Source organism: Thermobia domestica, chromosome 17 (assembly GCF_964235325.1).
Source record: "Thermobia domestica chromosome 17, izTheDome1.hap1.1, whole genome shotgun sequence".
Classification (NCBI taxonomy): Eukaryota; Metazoa; Arthropoda; class Insecta; order Zygentoma; family Lepismatidae; genus Thermobia; species Thermobia domestica.
The window spans coordinates 78909788-78931210 of NC_137470.1; positions in this window are offsets into that span (position 1 = coordinate 78909788).

Sequence of the window (21423 nt, forward strand, 5' to 3'; positions counted from 1 at the left end):
CCTCATTGATTTGATTTAATCATTGGGCGCGGTGGCTCAGTGGTAGAGCGCTTCCTCTTGTGGTGAAGGTAAGTTTGTGGTTTCCAAGATTGCATTCATGGGTTTCTTGAGGGTACTCTCGCTTTCTCCCATATTTAATTCCACCAATTCTTTTATTATCATTGTCTTACTTTAATCATTGGACGCTGTGGCTCTGTGGTTGAGCGCTTCGTGTGGTGTGCCAAGTAACTTTGTAATGGACAAGATCGTATCCGTGGGCTTTGTGAGATTACTCCCGATAATTAACACTTTTCATTCCACCAATTCCTCTATTATCATTGACCTACATTAATCATTGTGCACGGTATATCAGTGGTAGAGCACTTCCTCTGGTGAGCCAATTAAGTTCGTAGTAGACAAGATCATACCCATGGGATTTTCAGGGTACTCCCGGTAGTCGTGAAATCTAGGACAAAAGGACATCCAAATTCGAGTCGAGTTTCGAGTCGAGTCGGAAGAAATTTTTCGAGTCGAGTCGAGTCGAGACACAATTTGTAAAATTCGAGTCGAATCGAGACTGCTCGTAAAAATCTTGATTCGCCTCGAATGTCTCAAAACTCTTCACATATTTTTAAAAATAGTTTTGAAGAAACTAATCACTCAGAAACAGTTTATATATATATATATATATATATATATATATATATATATATTATACAGGTGCGGATCCAAGGGGAGCTACAGCTCCCTTGACACTTAGGTATACACTGGATAAAATAGGCTTCAATCCTGCTTTACACTGGATAAAGCGGCAAACTGTGATTTAGTCGCTCCCTTGATCATATCCTGGATCCGGGGCTTTAAGAGTTCATAGCTGTAAAACTATGGGACCTATCGTTAGGGATGCGCACGAGACGAGTCGAGACAGAATTTTCCTGACAAATTTCGAGCTCTTGCAATAAAAAAGAATACAGTTTTCGAGTTGAGACATCACTTTTACAGCACATTTTCGAGACGAGAAAGCCTCAAATCTTGTCTCGTGCGCATCCCTACCTATCATAGTCGGGTTAAGACTTCACTTAGAAACTAATATGTGCGCTATCCAAAAATACAATGTTTCAGAATCTAGAGTACACATGCGACAATTTTTAGAGAGGAACTTTGGCTATGTGCATATAATTTGAAGTACTCACCAAATACCTGTATAAAAATTGTTTCAGAAGTATGGCAGAATTCTGAAACATGGATATTTTGATAGCGCACGTACTAGTTCCTAAATAAGGTCTTGACCCTACTACGGTAGGTCGCCTAGTTTTGGAGCTATGGACCTTTAAAGTTCATTTCTTCATGCTTTTGGCAGCCTATAACTCCGAAATTAAGCATTTGTGCGCCCAGGTTTGTTATTACCTTTTGTCTTATCTAAGTGTCAGGAACAGTATTTCTTCCAGATATGTTTTTGGGGCACTGCCCCCCTCCCGTAGCTCTGAGAGTGCCCCACGGAGGAGACCAAAATATTACGTCTATAATACAATAATAAATAGAATAGTACCAGCAGTACTCCCCTCACCCTGAACATTTTTTTTTGAAAGAACAACTGGTCAGGAATCTCCTTGCATTTTTTAAATGGAGTATCGCATCGCAGTTTGCAGTGCAAATGGGAATGCAATGCAGTGCAAACATGGAAATGCAACATTGCATTTACATGTTTGCACTGCAAATTAAAAAATGTATTGCAAATTGCGATACATCTTTGTGTCTTAAATTACTACGTAAGCTAAAATAAGGAGCAAGTTAAAAATATATTACTATTATTTCAAGAAACTTCCCCCGACTTAAAGGGTCGGTTATTGCAAGAAAAAATGCCTCGACTTTGGATTACAATAGTTTTGCACTTTTGTATTTCCTTCCCTTTGTCAGTTTATTGTTACTGGGTCATTCCCCAGATCTTCTCAGGTTTCGGGTGATTATCCTTGTTTCTGAGCGTGTAATAATAAAAAAATGTTCCTTGAAGAAAAGGCGCATTGGCAGCAGATTGGACCTAGCCGATATATGGTATATATAGCATGATTGTGGCATGGTTAGTAAAACGCAGAAGTGCGTACAGTAGATCAATATAACAGTAACGGTATTCTTCAATGCCAAAAATACAGTATAGGAAATTACACTCATCTTTGTCTCTCTTTTCTTTTTTGCTTTTCATTTGAAGTACTGATATACCTGATACCCATTTACGTTCCTTGTTAAAAACAACATATGTTTTAGCAAGATTTCTTCTTGGGAGACGCCGCGAACCTCAAAAAACATCCCGAACAAATGGACTCTCTCTTTCTGTGTGTGTTTGAACCAATGAGTTGTTTTTCCTAAACCTAATTGTTGAATTTGCCGCTATGGTAAAACTATTTCGCTCAATTTGGCAAATAATATAATAAAATATAATACTTATCCAGCAATGAGCGTGGATTGCAAGGAAAAGCAGTGAACCCTAAAGTACCCCTGTAGCAGGGGCGGATCCAGAACGGACTTCTGGGGGGAGCGTGGATTGTGATACTGCTACTTAGCTAGTTTTAAGAGCTCCGAATTTTGGGATGGGTTTTATTTATATATAAAATAAGAAAGCTTCCTCTTCCGTGTAAGGGGAGGGGGCGATTGCCCCGATCGCTCCCTGGATCCGTGTCTGCCCTATAGCCTCTCCCCGAAATTAAATGCATTGATCTATTATTTCCAATTCGAAGTCATTTTCGCTTCCATGTTAATGGTGACGGAGTTCTTGTTCTTTCTTGCTCTGTACTCAAGAAAATAATAATAATAATAATAATAATAATAATAATAATAATAATAATAATAATAAAGCATCTGAATAATAAAGATATTTTTAACCCTTCTGTAAACTTTCTGTGTATTTCTCTGAATCTGGATATGTTGTTTTATAGTGTATAATGCAAAAAGGCTTCAAACAGCAATCTGGCAAAAATTATTTGTGTAAAAGACACAAACGCCTTATCAGTTGCTCTGCAAAGAACTACTAAACAACTGACGTTCTTTCTGTTTCCCTTTAAACACAATGTTACGATTTACAAGGCACAGACAAAAGTAGAGAGCAACGTGAAATTTCGCCTAAGGGCACCTTCGTTGCTAAACTGAAGACTAGCACTCTGTCAACATATTGCATAGCTATCAATAAGTCACACTCAAAGGTTCTTTCCAAACGTTTTGGTATAACAGGCTAATCAAACTACGCTGTTGTAGGTAAGGGATGAGACTCTGAATGACCGATAAGTCTTGGAGCTCAGAGCCGTAGCTAGAAATTTCGTTGCCCGGGGCGAAGTAGAATTCGGCGTCCACCGACACTCACCTTACCAAACTTTGACTTTTTCTTTCCGTGCTTTTATTTTTAACATATAAGAGAAACACCTTTTTGTTGTTATGCTACGCTTTTTTTCTTTTTTTTACCAAGCCGCTTAGACAGACCATTGCAAAAGCCAAAAGCGATCGTTATGTATTCTCTAACAAATAAGAGCCACACTCAAGAGGCTTATTTTAGGCCTGCTGCTAAACTTGCTAAACTACCTTGTATACAAATCCATTTGGAGATTAATTATGAAAAAAGCATGGAGTCGATTCTCCTACGTCAGGACGACCATATTAGACATGGAGTTGCTGGACGCGAGTGGAAGCGTTGGAAAGGTCCGGGTCCCCTGAGTGCAGTAGTAATGTCAGAAGTCTGGCCCAGGCCACGCAACTCAAGGAATGGGGTCCTGACGTTATGGATTCGGGTCCCTTCTATTCACCTATAAAAGATGAAGTTGTTGGACGGCGTTGGCGGCATTTGAAAGGTTTTGATCCGTTGAGCACAATTGTGATGTCAGACATCGATCCCTAAACTTGAACGTCAAGAAACTGGGTCCGGAAGTTTTAGACACGGGTTCTTTCTATTCCCCTTTTAAACATGGGGTTGTTGGACGCGGATGGTAACATTGGAAAGATCCTAGTCGTTTGAAAACAGCGTAGTGTCCGAAGTCAGTTCCTGGCCTCAAAGCGCCAAAAATGAGGTTCCGCATTGGCTCAATATCAATACCTGGTTGCGTAAGATAGAACAACATTTATACCTGTATGGATGGTTTTACCTCGCGTAATAAAATACTGAGATTAAACCACAGCAAAGGTTTTCATCACAACCCAAATGCTTGGTACCGAATCTGATTTCTGACATCACCGCATTCACCAAGGGACCAAGGCATCTCCAATGGTTAAAGTAAGTCAATGATGATAGAAGAATTTGTTGAATGAAATGTGGGAGGAAACGAGAGTACCTGGGAAAACCCACGAATACGACCTTGTCCACCACAAACTTACTAGGCCGGGAATCGAAACAGTAAGGACCCCATGCACCAGAGATAGGGCTCTACCACTGAGCTATCGCGCCCAACGATTAAAGTGTCAATGATAATAGAGAAATTGGTGGAATGAAAAGTGTGAAGAAGCTGGAGTACCCAGAGAGAAACCACGAAGACGATCTTGTCCACAACAAACTTACTTGACTGGGGATCGAAACAATAAGGACCCCACGCACCAGAGGAAGCGCTCTACCACTTAGCCACCGCTCCCAATGATTAAAGCAAGTAAATTATAAAGAGGAATTGGTGGAATGAAGAGTAGGAAGAATCGGGAGTACCCTCAGAAAACTCACTGATACGATCTTGTCCACAACAAACTTGCTTGACCGGGGATCGAAACAGTAAGGACCCCATGCACGAGAGGAAGCGCTCTACCACTGAGTAACCGCGTCCAATGATTAAAGCAAGTGAATGATAATATAAAAATTGGTGGAATGAGAGGTGGGAAGAAGCGGGAGTACCCTGAGAAAATCCACTAATACGATCTTGTCCACCACAAACTTACTTGACCAGGAATCGAAACAATAAAGACTCCACGCATAAGATGAAGCGCTTTACCACTGTGCCACCGTGTTCATTGAATAAAGTAAGTCAGTGATTAATAAAGGGACTGGTGGATTGAAAAGTGGGGAGAAGCGGGAGTACCGTGCGGAAACCCACGGATACGATCCTGTCCACTACACAACTTACTTGGCTGGGGTTCGAAAAAAATAGGACCCCACGCACGAGAGGAAGCGCTCTGCCACTGAACCACCGCGCTCAATGATTACAACAAGTCAAAGATAATAGAAGAATTGGTGGAATGAAAACTGGCAAAAAGCGGGAGTACCCTGAGAAAACCTACGGATTCGATCTTGTCCAACGCAAACTTACTTGGCCGGGGATCGAAACAATGAAGACCACACGCACCAGAGTAAGCGGTTTACCATTGAGCCCCACAACAAGAACGAGAAAATTGGAAGTTACTTGGAAATATTTTGAGAAGCAATATCTTTCAATGGTAAAGACCACTGCCCGATGATCGTGATTTAATAACTCCATGAGCAGAAAGGACTGATATGTCCCTCTTCTATATGGTATTTTTCAATCCATATACTTTATCGGGAATATTATCCTTTATTCGTCACTTCATGAATTGTTTGAGGTTGGAGTGAGCGTAAATGTTTTCATACTTAGGAGTCTGGATATGCAAACCTGCTTACCGTGGGGATTTACTTCTGTGAAATTTGGTCCATGAAGTTATACAAAAACGGTAAAATAAGGAACGTTAACATTCTTACAATGAGAACAGTTTTCAATTCCCGGTGGGAGTTAGCGTACGCGCGACTTTATAGTGGGAGACCCGGGTTCGATTCCATGTGTTTCGTATTCCATGTTAATCAGTAGGTCCACGTCTCCTATAGCCACGCTGCTGACCGGCAGTTAAACTCAAAATCACAATCGCCACCACACGGCGGGAGTTTACATGGTTCGGGTTTTACGTTAATCAATATGTCCACGTAATATATGGTCTTGCTGTTGAAAGAGACGTTAAACTCCAAATCAACTCAACTCATTAAGATCAGAGTTCTGAGTTTAATACCAACTTGAAACCATATGTTCAAAATAAAAATTGAAATAAAATGAAATCTTTAAGTTTAACGTCCCATGGTTATGCCGGTTAGGCTAAAGGAGACGGTGATAATGAGAAAGGAGTGAAATGGCTGGAATGAGGAAAGTGGGAGGAAACGGGAGAACCCCGAGACCTCTGGTGCATGGGGTCCTTGCTTCGATCCCAGCTTGCACAAAGTCAGATTTGTGGTGAAGAAACACCGTGTGCGTTCGTTTCTTCAGGCATTCTCCTGTTTCCTCCTACCTACATACATCGTTCCACAATTTTCGTTCACTTCTCATCATCACCGTCTCCTTTAAGTAGCCGACATAAGCATGGGACGTCAAACTTAATTTAATTTCATTTCATTGACAAAATTACTATAATTCATAATCTGCATCTTTATAAAGCAACTTTAACAATTACATGGATGTATAATGCTTAAAATTGAATTAAATCGCAATTGCAGTGATCTGCAATATTTTAGGTTTCTCATTTATTTACATCAAATGTTTAGTTATTTGATACTTTATAGCAAGAATATTAACTGCTATATAGGACACAATTATATACCTGTGGCGTGGAAGACCCTGGTTTGATTCCCAACGGGAGCTCATGTTTTTCGGTTTCTATGTTAATCAGTAGGCCCCGTCTCATATAGCCTTGCTGCTGAAAAGAGCGCTAAACTCAAAATCAACTCAACTCAATAATTATCTATACATTGAATTTAATAATAAGGAGGGAGGCCGAATAAAGAGGGAGACCTTAAAATTTAAAACGTAGGGTCAGTGTGAGTCAGAGAGGTCACGGTGGGTGGTGTGTCACAGTGAGTCACGTCCTGCTGACCCACGACCCACTGACCTACTTACAAATCTTGACCCAATTGACTCACTCCATCTCTGGACTGTACACACAGATAAAGCAGACATATATGTAATCTGATCTTACTTGGCCTTCACTAATTTAAGATAATCTACAAAGAATGAAAGAAAGCAATTTCAAACGCAAAAATATAGAAATGTATTTTCAACGGAACAGAAAAAAACGTAACGGCCCAGATTTGAAGCCGGATTTCTCCACTCAGCAAGCAGACGTCTTACCGACTTACCCACGGCATATCTTCCGGCTTCTGGTTTTGAAACTTTATTTACATTGCGTGTGTTACGTAACAACGTTACGAGATGTCCTTACTGTTGTGTTAACACGCGTTCCGTAAATTTACGAAGTCGCTCTTTTAATCCTCAATCAATCCGACACACACACACACACACACACACACACACACATATATATATATATATATATATATATATATATATATATATATATATATATATATACAGGGTGGGCCATTTTAATTAATCCACGGAAATATCTAAAAAATGATAAAACATAGAAGAAATGTTTGAAGTAAACGTTATATATTGCTAAGGGGGAAAACCATTTCCGCCAAAAGTACACCTCCCCTCCCCCCGGAAATGGGGGTAACGGAGGGTAACTTTGAAATGTCAAATGGGAACATGGGTCGAGTAATACCTCGTTCGAAAGGTCTTGGAAAACTAAGTAACGCTGTACCAAAATTTGTTTCATATGGAGCACCAGTTTCAAAATGGCCGCCATGATATAGTTCGGAAACTCCAGTAGCCGTAGTATGAAAACCATGGGAGGTAGATGAATGGAACAAAATTGAAATACGTAAATATCATAGGGCATATCGAATGATGTGACCCCTGCGATCCCAGCGTCTTTCCTGAAGGGATCTTGTGAGCTAACTTCAAAATTTCAATGTCCGACCGGACAACGGTTCGGGCGTACGCTTGACCTACCCAATGCTGTTTGGAAGGCAGACTTCAGGGATAGAGAATTAGTGCACTCAGTTAATGCGGATTGCCACAGTCAAGGCTCTCCCCCCCTAGAGGAAATTGTGCTTCGGAATATCGAAAACTCAATAGAATTTTTAGAATAGCTACAGCAAAATTTGAAACTATATTTGAAATGTCGCTTTTTCTTGCCTCCCTTGGATACCACAACATGGGCGCCCTTGGCCACAGTTACATTTTGATTAACTATTAGCGCTCATGTCATATTGTGAGCTTGAGGGACGAAACAGTGTGTACGTATGTCCCCGAAATGCTTTCCGAATAACCAGCACGCATTGCATAAAAGTTTCTGTGGCAACGGAGATTAGCAAATTCACACGTTTGTAAGTTCCAGCAACAGCATTATTCGACAACTTCTTTAGTATAACGTTCCTTCTGTTTTTGCATCAAATCATACTTAGCCATACAGATATGCGTTACCATTCAAATAAAATTTCACCTTTTTATAGTCACTACAGCGTCATCCTTACAAACAAATGTTTCAACCATACCATACCTATTTGTAAGGTAGCCTTAATTTGCGAATTAAAGTAGAGTTCTCATTTGAACTTTCACTGTTACTTTCCATCCAGCTCACATACAGAGCACAGGAAAAGATTATTTTGCAGGACTTGGATATGTCTGTATACATTATGGCAATTTTACTCTAACATTTTTATCTCTGTTGTATCATTCTCGAGCCTTGGAACGCCTCCGTGGTTTTCCTATTTAATTTTCGTTATTTTCATTTATCTCTACCCGTATTCATACTATGGGCACTAGACGTTTTCTTAGACACATTCACCATGTCTTGGCAATCATTTTGAAAACGGTGTCTCATGTCGAAAATATTCTTACAGAAGCTGTTTGATATTCATTTTTCTATGTAACATGATGTTACTCGCTTCAAGTTGCTATTTGAAATTTTCAAGTTGGCCCCGGATACCTTTCAGTGGAGTCACCCCGACAACACCTCTCGATGTGCCTTACGTCAGTTACCTACTCCAGTTTTTCTTCTGTTGATTTATCTCCAATCGCTTTCATACTACGGATACTAAACCTTTTCTCTGACACTGACAGTATGTTTCGGCGGCCTTTTGAGAACACTGCCATTTCACCTCAATCGTTTTCTCCTGCAAGATGTTTGATTTTGCAAGATTTATCGAACGAGGTACCACTCGACTCATGTTACTATTTGAAATCTTGAAGTTAGCCCCCAAGACCCCTTCTGGGAGGCCACTGGTATCACAAGGACCACACTATTCGATATGCCCTATGATATTTACGTATTTCAATTTTGTTCCATTCATTTACCTCCCATGGTTTTCATACTACGGCTACTGGAGTTTCCGAACTATATCATGGCGGCCATTTTGAAACTGGTGCTCCATATGAAACAAATTTTGGCACAGCGTTACTTAGTTTTCCAAGACCTTTCGAACGAGGTATTACCCGACCCATGTTCCCATTTGATATTTCAAAGTTACCCCCCGTTACCCCCATTTCCGGGGGTGGGGAGGGGTACTTTTGGCGGAAATGGTTTTCCCCCTTAGCAATATATAACGTTTACATCAAACATTTCTTCTATGTTTTATCATTTTTTAGATATTTCCGTGGATTAATTAAAATGGCCCACCCTGTATATATATATATATATATATATATATATATATATATATATATATATATATATATATATATGTATATAGATAGATAGATAGATAGATATGTTGGTGCACCAGTAAGCTCCCAAGAGTACAGATTAATTCATTCTTGTTTTTAATCTACAGAACAAATGCTTTTTATGAAAGCAAGGGGACTGCTACCCACAGATGGCTAAGTGAGGTAAATAAAATTTAAACTTGAAATGGAACTGGGGTGGCTCACCGACAATGGCTGATTTAACACGTTTGATAACAGCGCGGGTAATAGCTTATTTATAGATAGAGCCTGTGTAGGTAAGTGGATACCGCGTTAGACTGTCATTCTAAGGGTCTGGGGTTCGAGTCCCGGCCTAGATTGAGTCGAAATTTTTTCAAGGAATTCAACACTATAAATGATGTTCGCGTTTGGTACTGAAAGAGATTTATCCTATGAAGGGAGAAAAACCAAGACGCGGGCAGGGGGAAAGACGGACACTGTTTATCCTTAAGTGTTAATATTTAATTTATTCCCATGTCTTTTGCTCTTTCCTTTCCTTCTTTTCTCATTTTGTTTAGCTTTCCGTACTTTTTCGGTTTCTGCATGAAGCGTATTATTCTTTTCGTTTTCTTTGCATTAATTCGTATCTCTTTGAACTTAATATGAATGGAATTTCTGCAGATTTATCTCGTGGTTGTTTCTCTAAATGATGCTCTCAGATAGTAATACTTTTTCCTCCAAATGGAGGAATATCTTGGCATGTTATGTTTTCGGGCACGTATTTGCTGTCATGTTCGTTGTCCAACTATCAGACATCGAGTGAAACTATTCTGCTACTGGAAAAAGCTATCATTTCTTATATATCCAACCTCCATTTTCTACTGTCGCTGACTGTACAAGGTTAAGCTTAATATATGAAATATCCCACATAATGAGATGTCTCACGTTCTAAATTTCGAAATAAAATGAAAAATGAAATATTTCAGTTTTACGTCGCACGCTTATGTCTGCTAGGCTAAAGAAGACAGGGATGGTGAGAAATAAATGCAACAGTGGAATGAATAAAGTGTGACGAAACGGGAAAACCCCAAGAAAATCCACGCACATGGTGTTTGTCCACCACAAAGCCAACTTGGCGCGTGCTGGTATCGAACCAGGGACCCCACGCACCAGATATTTCTAAATTTAGAATAAACTGGGCAAGATGGTTCAGTATTCCCTTGCAATTTGATGCAATAACACACTAAACAAGCTGCTTGTGCCATATGTAATTAAATTTCCTATAATAGTAACCAAAAAAGTTTTGTCGCTTTTTCACTCACCACCTTCGAACATCGATGTGTCACCTAAGACGAAACTGGAAGATCAAAAATAGTCCCCACCAGTATGGACGACTTTCAGCCAACGTTCTGGAAGGCCATGGATTCCATCGCCGTAGAACTTGGTGGGCCGTGAAGCGAAGAAGGTACCGAGTGCATTTTGTACCCCTACTAGGGATTTGCACTGGTGTCCTCTAAGATGATTCTCCAAGGAACAGGTGATAATCGGACGGTACAATGCCCGGGGTGATGGATGCAATAGTGTGTCCCGGGTCATCCTAGCCACATGGGGCTTTGCGTTGTCTTGTAACAGGAGGACCTGTTTGCGATTCAGAAGTGCTGGCTCCAGAGTTGTGAGTTTTGAACACTCCTCAACTGCTGACAGTAGACAGTTGCATTGATGCTCTGACCAGCTGGTAGCAATTCCCGTTGCACGAAGCCGCGAGCAGTTCACCAAACACACTGGAGGGCCTCCTTCTGGTGAAGTGCTAGTTTCGGTTGTTTTGAAACCAGTTCATGGGATGCTAACCAACGTTGACGGCCCAATGGTGCTTCGTACAGGATCCACTTCTCATCACCCTGTCCATAAATGGCTCCTTCCTCAGACGAGACAGCAAAGAAACAAAGGTGTCTGCTCGCGTTGCCTTCTGATCCGAAGTCAAATCATGTAGGTCCCATCGACCCTACTTGTAGTGGTTAACAAGTCGATTGAGGCGCTGTCGAATAATTTCTTCACTCACACTGAATTGTAGTCCCAGTTTCTTATATGTCTGGCCGCTGTTCGCCTCAATTGCTGCCTGAAAATAATTTTGTATATGTGTTGGTTTTCTGGCACTTGCTGTGTCTTCGAGTGTTTCGTCACAGTCCTTAAACTTGTTAAAGCACCGCTGCAATTTCCGCGTAGTCACAGTACCCTCAGCAAGCGCATGAAATATCTTCCACCTCGCTGAAGCAGTGTTTGACCCCAGTTTGAAGTCGTACAACATACACGCCCTTATGACTCGAAACAGACATTTTGAACTCTACTTGTGAACTCCGCTCAGAAAGTTTCCTCCAACTCGACTCGAATTTGGTTCGAGTTTCGAGTCGAGTCGAGCCAAAACGAGCCAAATCGAGCCGAATCGTGTGTGTAGTTCAAGTACTCTCTTCAAGTATCTTACATATACAATACAATTATTATTAATGACAGTACTACTACTACTATTACTATAAATTATTATTATTATTATTATTATTATTATTATTATTATTATTATTATTATTATTATTATTATTATTATTATTATTATTATTATTATTATTATTATTAGAGGTCGCGGTGGCTCAGTGTTAGAGCGTTCACCTCTGGTGCATCGGGCCCCGGGGTTCAATCATTGCTCCCCCAAGTGAACTTTATGGTGGACAAACACCGTGTGAATGAGTTTCCTAGGATTTTCCCCGTTTCCTCCCACTTTCTTCATTTAACCATTTCATTCATTTTTCAGCATCACCGTCTCCTTCAGCCTAACCGGCATAATCGTGGGACGTAAAACTCAAAGATGTATATTATTATTATTATTATTATTATTATTATTATTATTATTATTATTATTATTATTATTATTATTATTATTATTATTATTACAGTGTTTTGCTTCGCAATCGAGAGGTCCCATACTCGAATCCAGAGTTCACTATCCTAACCGAGGTTTTCCAGGGTTCTCCTCAGTTACCCCAGGACAATGTTGGGATGGTACCTGAAACTACAGGCCCTTGCCGCCATCCTTTCACTTCTTTCCCAATCTTGTTATTATTGTTGATTTGTTGAGTTCTCCAGTGTAAAATGGCATGTGAGATTGTATCTGGTAGCTTAGTAATTAATAAATAAATATGTCTCTTTTTGAGCCAGGACGGTGATAGGGATGAGTGATTTGAAATGACATTTGGAGTTAAAATCTATACGTCTAACAGAGTGCCCAGCCCCAAATTGGGTACGCGTACATATTCCCGTGCATCAGGAGGTCATGATCGTTCACTTAATTATGCAAAGAATGGGTGATGGTGGGCATGGAGTCATATGTTTCTAGAAAAATACTCTTCCTAAGAGACCACCACTTTTGCGATACTTTTTCGATACGAGACAGCCACAAACTTTGTCTCCTAGATTTTCCTCGCGGTCTGTATATGAATAACTTCAGACTTACAATCTATACTACATTCGTGAATTGTTCTCTCGGGATTCGTGTAAAATTGATTCAAATGCATAGTTATCCGCTTCCCAATTCTTTGTACTAATTTTAACGGACCATACGTAATTTTCATATTTATGGGCCTTCATATATCCGAAATTCAATCATACACTACTATAATGCTCGTGCACAAAATTGTTTTTAGTTTCTTTAGATGTAACTGGACATGAATGTGGGCATATGCAAAACAAATCGGATCAAGTATTGGAACAAAGAATTGTTATGAATGAATATTAGTCTAGTAGCTCTTTATTGAGAAAATAAGCAGAACGATATGGAGGAGATATTTAATCGGATAAGCACAACAATGGTGATTAAGGAAGATAAAATTATGTATATTAAACTGTTATCAGAAATAAGATAAAGTATGTATAATGGTAATACAATGTAGATATTATTATTATTATTATTATTATTATTATTATTATTATTATTATTATTATTATTATTATTATTATTATTATTATTATTATTAACTTGTTTTTCCAAGCAAGCAAAGTGTCATACATGTCAATACTTCGGGAAAGCAGAGAAATGAACTTGTTTTTCCGATTGCCTTTGTAAATAGCTGTGGGATTCTTCCTGTTATTTGAGGAGTGTATTTAGCTGCAAATTCTGACTACCATAGCTTTGCTCAAATAAATGACTAACTGCCACAGAACATATTGTTCTATTCCTTTCTTATTGCCTATTATAAAGAGAGAAAGAAACTAATACCGTGGCTATTCATAGCGTTCGCAAAGCGTTTTTATGGCTCATGTGTACGCTTGGAATACGCTGATCATGTATTTAAATGTAGATGGCTAATTACAATGCTCTCCAAACGCGAAAGTAATAAAGACACGGAGAAACGTCAGCTCGAGCGTATTTGGTGCGTTTCGGACCAATAGACCGCCTGCTGTTGAAAAAGGAGGAATAAAGATAGACGTGTTTCCAAACAAGGGGATTTTAGAAAGAAACAACTGCTTGGAATATGCTTTGTGAAGACTCTTGCAACTCTGTTATTATAGACCTGGACTGGCAAAAACGACCTGGAAACCCTTTCTGGTTCACAACATGATTTATAACTCCGGCGAAAGTAAAATTACCGAATAGCCACTTAGCTGCAGGTGGTAACGCTTCGAAAACGCATTCTCAAATAGCCATACGGTACAACTATTCAGTAACGAAAAGTCTGAACCTCTGTAGGAACTTGTGATTACAGATTCCGTTTGGGGTTACTTGTTTGCTTGCAGAGTTGCAGGTCTGTTGAACAATAAACTACACGTGCTCAGTTGCAGACCGTTCTAAATTGGTAAGAAGATAAAAGAAATGTTAAGGATCGAAGTCAGCATTTTATTTACCATGATGTGAGAGGATTCAGGGAACATAATGATAAGTGTCAGTTCCGTTAAAATTGAGTTATAGGTGGAATGGATTGGCATTGGACCACAGGGGAAGCTTGTTCGATATGTGTCATTGTATCGAATTGCATGTACTTTCTCTTCATACTTATTCGAAAGTTAGAAAATGTGGCCATTTTTTACCATTATTTTTCCACGAGCTACCCATAGTATACAGATAACAACATTGTTATCCGGAATAGGATTTTTGAAGATATTGATATCCTTTCACTATTAATAATGAAAATATTGATGTTCTCGGACAGCCTCGGACAGACAGAATAATAATAATAATAATAATAATAATAATAATAATAATAATAATAATAATAATAATAATAATAATAATAATAATAATAATATGTGTAGACTTCAACAATCTAGGAACTAGGTGACAATTATTCTTCTCGCGAGAAATTCTAAATATGAGAAATTTAAAAATACTAAAAGAAAATTACACAGCTAAAGACAATATAGGACTGTTACGAAAGAGTACTATGGAGATGCTTTAAAGTATGATTTCTTTTGTCACTAGAACTCATTATAATGATTGATACTAACAGAAAAACAGACTAACAAAGCAATATGTTGATACTGAAAAAGTACTAATTTCTCCATATGTGGTAAGATATTCTGAAAAGTGATCAACTTTGAATTATCCCTTTTAATAATCATTCATAATAGGAGCCATTTCAATACTGCTATACACGTCACAAAGATGAAGACAATGAGATTTAATGTTGATAACTATTTTTGGAGTGGATAATTCGAAATGTATGATAAAATATTGGAAAATATGGTAAATTTTATGTATTAATTAGGTAATTAACTATTCATAACGTGAGAGCTGCTTCAGCACGGCTATAGTATAAAGGTGTATACCAGGAGATAAATTCATACCGACATCAATTTGATTAATGAGGAGTTACATAAGACATATCCTGTATAAACCTATATCTATTTTAGAATACTCCTGGAACCCTGCTATTTTTGTTCTGAAGGTAGCATTTATCTTAATCACCGTGGTGCTCGGAACAGGTTTAGGGTTGTCAACGGCTCAAGTGGCTCGGCTCACAGCTTATCTACTCTCGAGCCTAACCGAAAAGTGAGCCGAGCAAATACCTCACCCAACCTAACCGGCAAAAGCCCATGGTTCACATCAGTCGAACCGAACTGAGTCGGTGGCTCACCCCAACCGAGCCGGCTCAGGCCATCGGCTCAATTGAGCCGAACCGGTCGCTCATCTCAACCGAGCCGGCAAGAGCCGTTCGCTCAGTTGAACCGAACCGAGCCGTTTGACATCACTACCCAGGTTGGGCTTCTGCTTATTCTCAGAAATTCGGCCGTGCAAGTCTCAGCATTGATGGTAAGAACTACAGTATATACTTATATTGGTGCTCACGACATTTGATGCTGTCTCTTTATAAAAATCTATTGTCGTCTCATTATCGAGGCGAGACTAGATCCAAGCAGTGCCCTCTCTCATGAGCAACACTAAAAGTATTCCACATTACTGCTTACATTTCTCATGGCTTTCGCTTTCCAGTTTAATCAGCCCATGATTTAAAAACGAGTTAAAACGAGCTAAACGAGCGAGCCCTTTATCAAATTCGACTCAAGCAGCATCCTGACTAATCGTCTTGTAAAGATTTTGGGATCTATATGGACAGCAGCAAGAATCTCGGGAGACCGTTTATCCTAAACATCACGCCTAACTTGCTGACGTTTGTTGTGGTGAGGATGGACGTGCCCAATCCTCTGCACACGAAGTGCCAAGTGCCGATCAGATAGTCGTGGAAGTTTGTTGACAAGATAGTCGGTGTCTGTGAATATCTGAGCGTTCAAGTGAATATATTCTGATGTACGCAAATCCATTGCGCGAGCAATGTCCACCCGACACACCTTTTGATATACCTCTGAAATAAGTTGCGCTACATCGTATTCAGTTACCTTTACTCCTGATTCTTGCGCATTCACAGTGAAGAAGCTTCATTGTATGTATCTTGAAACGTTTTCATAAAGTGTCTGTCAATGGGTTGAGTCTTGTGAGTGGTATGTGGAGAAGTACTGAGCAGTGCATACTGTGATTCCTTATTGAATCATTTTGAGTTCCTTATGACTGCCATGTCCATCCACAATTAGTAGAACTGGGTTCATAGGGGAAGGATGGCAGAATTTTACAAAGTGCTGCAATTAAGTTTAGAAAAGTATCACTTTTTATCCAATCAGTACTTTGTGGTACAGCAATACTCTCCGGTGGAACATTAACCATCAGTCTCTCACTCATTCTCTGGCGCGGAAAAGGGAGTTGTATGAAGAAGGGCCAGTAGAATTCATGCAGAATATCAATGTTGTACTCCGATCCGACCTCTTTCGCCCGACGTCAACTTGCCCACAACTCGTTTCCGCTTTTCATATATCACTTTCAGATTAATATGAATACACCATACACGAGTCTCATCCACGTTCAATATTCGTTTTGATGGAAAAGAATATTTCTCCATCAGTGTGCACTAATTTGTATAGAACTTGGAAACTTGTTCCGTATTGAAAGTTGTTGTTCTCAATATACCTGTCGACACAGATGTTCTAACAAACAACTTGGAATGCCACTTCATAAACTCGTAGTAAAGATCGTAACAATACTTTGTTTAACCATGTTGTACCCGTGATTGATATTTAGTTCTTCAGTTAAGTCAAACTAGCTTCAGATATTCTTACTGCGATAATAGCATTAAGCTATCAGCTAACTGTTTCACGTGGCATTTCCGCTCTTTGTTATAAGTATCGGGGAAAGTATTTTAAATCTACTAACTTATGTGCAACACGTAATTTCATTCCTTGGATTTGTTATGGCAGCCTGTCTTGCAGAGAACTATTTGGCACATCAAATCTTGTTTGTTGTTTGAAGCGTCTATGTGCACTACAAGCCGAGAAAAATGCCTAAGACGGGTGGTCAGACAGTATAGCCATTCAACAATAAATAACAGACGTAGATACCGTACCATAGAATTTAACGAAAAGTGTTTCCAGTTAAAGTTGTTTCTTTTTCAATAATACTTTCAAAGAAATCAAAATTGATACCATCTTACATTGATAATTTTGGAGTTGGCCTCCGTGGAAGTATTCCATCTACGCCACTGGATATGAAAGTGTCACCATTTGCTTCTTCTCATACGATTTGGTCATTCAACTTGGTCTGAGACTGAAGTACAATTCGGTACTTTTTAAAGAAAATACTACCACTGATACAGTTTTCAATTTCTCAAAATTGCGATGTTTGGATTTATTCTCTTCTTATCTGATGATTTAATTATCATCAAACGTAGAGGCCTACTTTGAAAGATACTTTGTTGTGAAAAGTTATTTGCAAAATATGGAATGAGCCAGGGGTTTTAGTTTAAAAGAATTATAAGGTTCCTCAATTATTTGCAACAAAGATTAAGAAAAAAGGGAGCTGATGGTCCTGGAATTAGTGGTAACATTGTCATTAACTAATCACACATAAAGGAGAGGACTCAGTGAGCTATATGCATGGACACTTTTTATAGCGGCTGTAAAAAGCGAAAAATTATTTCACAGTATCAGCATGGTTGATACCGGAATTCGACATCATTAGAACGTATAAAGAAAGCATGGTTGAATACTATCAACTGCCTCACTGCAATATGCGCTGACCTCGCGTGGTATCACTCCAATATCAGACGAGAAGGCACTGCTCGCCATACGTAGAATCCATCTGTCTGAAATTTTAATCACTTCATTCTACAACATTCTTTCACATATTTGAAAGCTTTGAACTCATTCGGGCCATTCGTTCTGGGTGTTGGAATTTTCATAGACGGAAGTATAGACAAGGTGTTAATGAACTACACCGACAAACTATAAGAGGTGATTCCTAACATCAAAATAATAACAAATGTGCAAATGGACCGATGGTGAATAGTGCTTAGTTTCAGAGCTAGGGCTGCTCAAAATTGCGAAAAAGCTAAATTTCAAGAGAGCTAAATATAGGGTAGGCCATTTTAATCTTTCCACGGAAATATCTGGAAAACGGTTCAAAATAAATGAACCGAAAAAAAACTCAAATATGAAATGCCATACGGCACATCGAATGGTGTCGTCGCGGTCCTTCGTAGGGCCACCCATCATGAAGATATGAAAAATAACATAATGAATGGGAAATTGAAATAAGTAAGTGAAAAATGATAACAAAAGCTATCGCAAATTGAAATAGATAAGAAAGAATAGCAAATGAAAATAAATAAGATCAGAGAAACAGTAATCAAAAGCAAAATAATTAGGAACAGAAGATACAATAATCACAAATTAAAGTAAATAAAGGATAAAATAAGCTGCACATCAGAAAATTCAATCAGAAACTTTGTGATTTGTGAAACTCAACATCAAGTCCATACTTCAAGGCGGTTCTAAGAAGAACCTTGTCATCTTGTTATTTTCCGAGCGAATAGCACGTCGTTATGGTGGAACCTTCATACTTCTGTACATCATCAATCTATTTTGTACAACTCATAGCTCACTATTTCAGATTTTGGAGAAAACACGCTTCTCAAGCATCTCCGCCATTTCTAGTTTCTCCAGGACTAATTGCAATCGTCCGTCAAGACGGATGTAAGTAGATTTTCCACATTTCTCCGGATTACAATCTAAGCCCTGTCTCATAAAGAAATGAAAACTAGACGTAGCATATGATTTAGTACGCTCTCAAGCTTCAAGATATGCGATGTACTCTGCGGTTTATCTTATTATACCAAAGCTCTACTGGGTTGTTCTGTGCTTTTCACCATTGCAGTTCCATATTTCTCTTGGAATGTTTGGATTGTCTATCCATTGTTCAATGAAAGAATCGTTGAACTCTTCGATTTTCTGGCCAGATGGGCAGTCCTTTATGACGATGAGCTAACATTCATCGATCCTGCTTGATGGTATTAATGCTAATGCACTACACATACGAACATGATGGCGTACAAGATTATCTTCACAAGATTATCTTTTTTCTGAATTTTTATTTTTATTTTCATCTACTTTAATATGCTATTATTTCCGTTATTAATTTATTTTTGTAATTATTTTCCTCTTCTTTATTATAAGTTGTGTTTGTTATTTTCCTTTTCTTAGCTTTTGAAGTATTAATTGCAATTGTTCTTATTTATTTTAACTTGTGTTTACTCTTTTTATGTTTTTACTTAGTTCATATTTACTCTGTCCTCCCACCCCTTATAGTGAAAGCAGTTTCAGGGTGAATCACGTACTTGACAGGTGGATCGTGTGAAATTGCACCACGCTTGCAGAATGATTAATCCGATAAACAGGACCGTGTCAAATTGCTCGATAATGAGCACCGTACGAAATTGCACCGCATGAAAATGCACGGAATCACCAAGTGTGATTTTATGAAAAAAACATAAGCAACAGAAATGCGAAACAAAGGAAATAATACATTTTTGGGGGGGGGGGGTAGGTTGAAAATGGACATGCATCCTGCTCCGCCCATTATAAATGATATTGCAATTGCTTTTCTGTTCCATTAAATAAATAACGGGATGGTACCTTCTGTACTGCACGGCAGTTGACTTTCCACATCTTTCCGCACTAATCTTCGATCTGTGCGTTAGACAATTGCACTTCATAAAATAAAGTTATGTCACGTCAATTCACGTTCCTGACCATTACGCACGAAAATTGAAGCTCCAAGTGAGGCCCTCAAACGTTTATCCATCTAAAATATTCAATGTTAAAGAATGAAAATAATAAAAGCAGTGTTGTTTGAATTGTTAAATAACAATATACACGTACTAATACTTTGTACACAAGAAAGTTAGTCACACACTCTTGTCAAAAATTTTTATCCGATACAGGATCCATGTCTTTGTGGTAATTTTGAAACCGATGGCCCATATGAAAAGCTTTTGCCACAACGCTGTTTAATATATGAAGATCTATCGAACGCCACGCCACGTCTCCACTTAAAATTTTAAACTTGAGTTCTAGGCCCCCATGAAGGGCGACCCGAGGGGGCAACTTATCAACATCATTCGATGTGCCCCATGCCATTTTTCTGTTTCACTTTTTATTCTATTCATTATCTCCATTATCTTCATTATCTAACCGTTTCCATATTAGTGGTAGTGGACGTTTTATCTAATACAGGCAGCATGTCTTGGCGGCCATTTTGAATACAGTGAGGGATATGAAAAGTATTTTGCCACAACGCTGTTTAGTGTTTGGATATCAATCGAACAAAGTATCACTCACCCCATGTTTCCATTTAAAGTTTTAAGGTTGGACCGTGAGCCCCTATGAAGGACGGCCCTGGGGGTCACCTCATCATCATTCGATGTGCCATATGCAGAGATGGAGTGGGTCAGTGGGTCAAGTGGGTCAAGTTTTCTGGGTGGGTTAGTGGGTCGTGTGTCAACAGCATGTTTCCCACTGTGACCCACCACCCACCGTGACTCACTGCGACCCACCACCCACCATGACCCACTGTGACCCACCATGACCCGCTGCGACCCACCACCCACCGTGACCCACTGCGACCCACCGACTCAGTATGACCTACCGACCCTCTCTGCTCACTGCATTGTAGACAGTATCTTCTGAGGACTGGTAAATTTGTCTCCGTTTTACTTTCAAGACCTTCATTTCCCTTTCTTTTTCACTTGTTTCTGTCTACTTACCTGAGGTGAGTATATTTAACCAAGTGAAAAAAGAACTTCAGGCACTTTTGGATATTGATATTTTTAGTAGTAATAATAGCAATAGGACTTATACTACTACTTGGCTTTCGAGACCTGTGAGTGTTTTAGAGCTAACTACTGGAAAAAGTACATTTTTGAATCACTGTAATATATAAATTATTATATAAAAAAAATGAATGTAACTATGTGTGCCTGATCATCACGGTCAAATTGCAGTCAAATGAAATTACTTTTGGTATATAGTTAGGCCTTAATCCAAATTGGGATGTTATATTGCTTTTATTATAATGCATAATATCCTAAGGAGG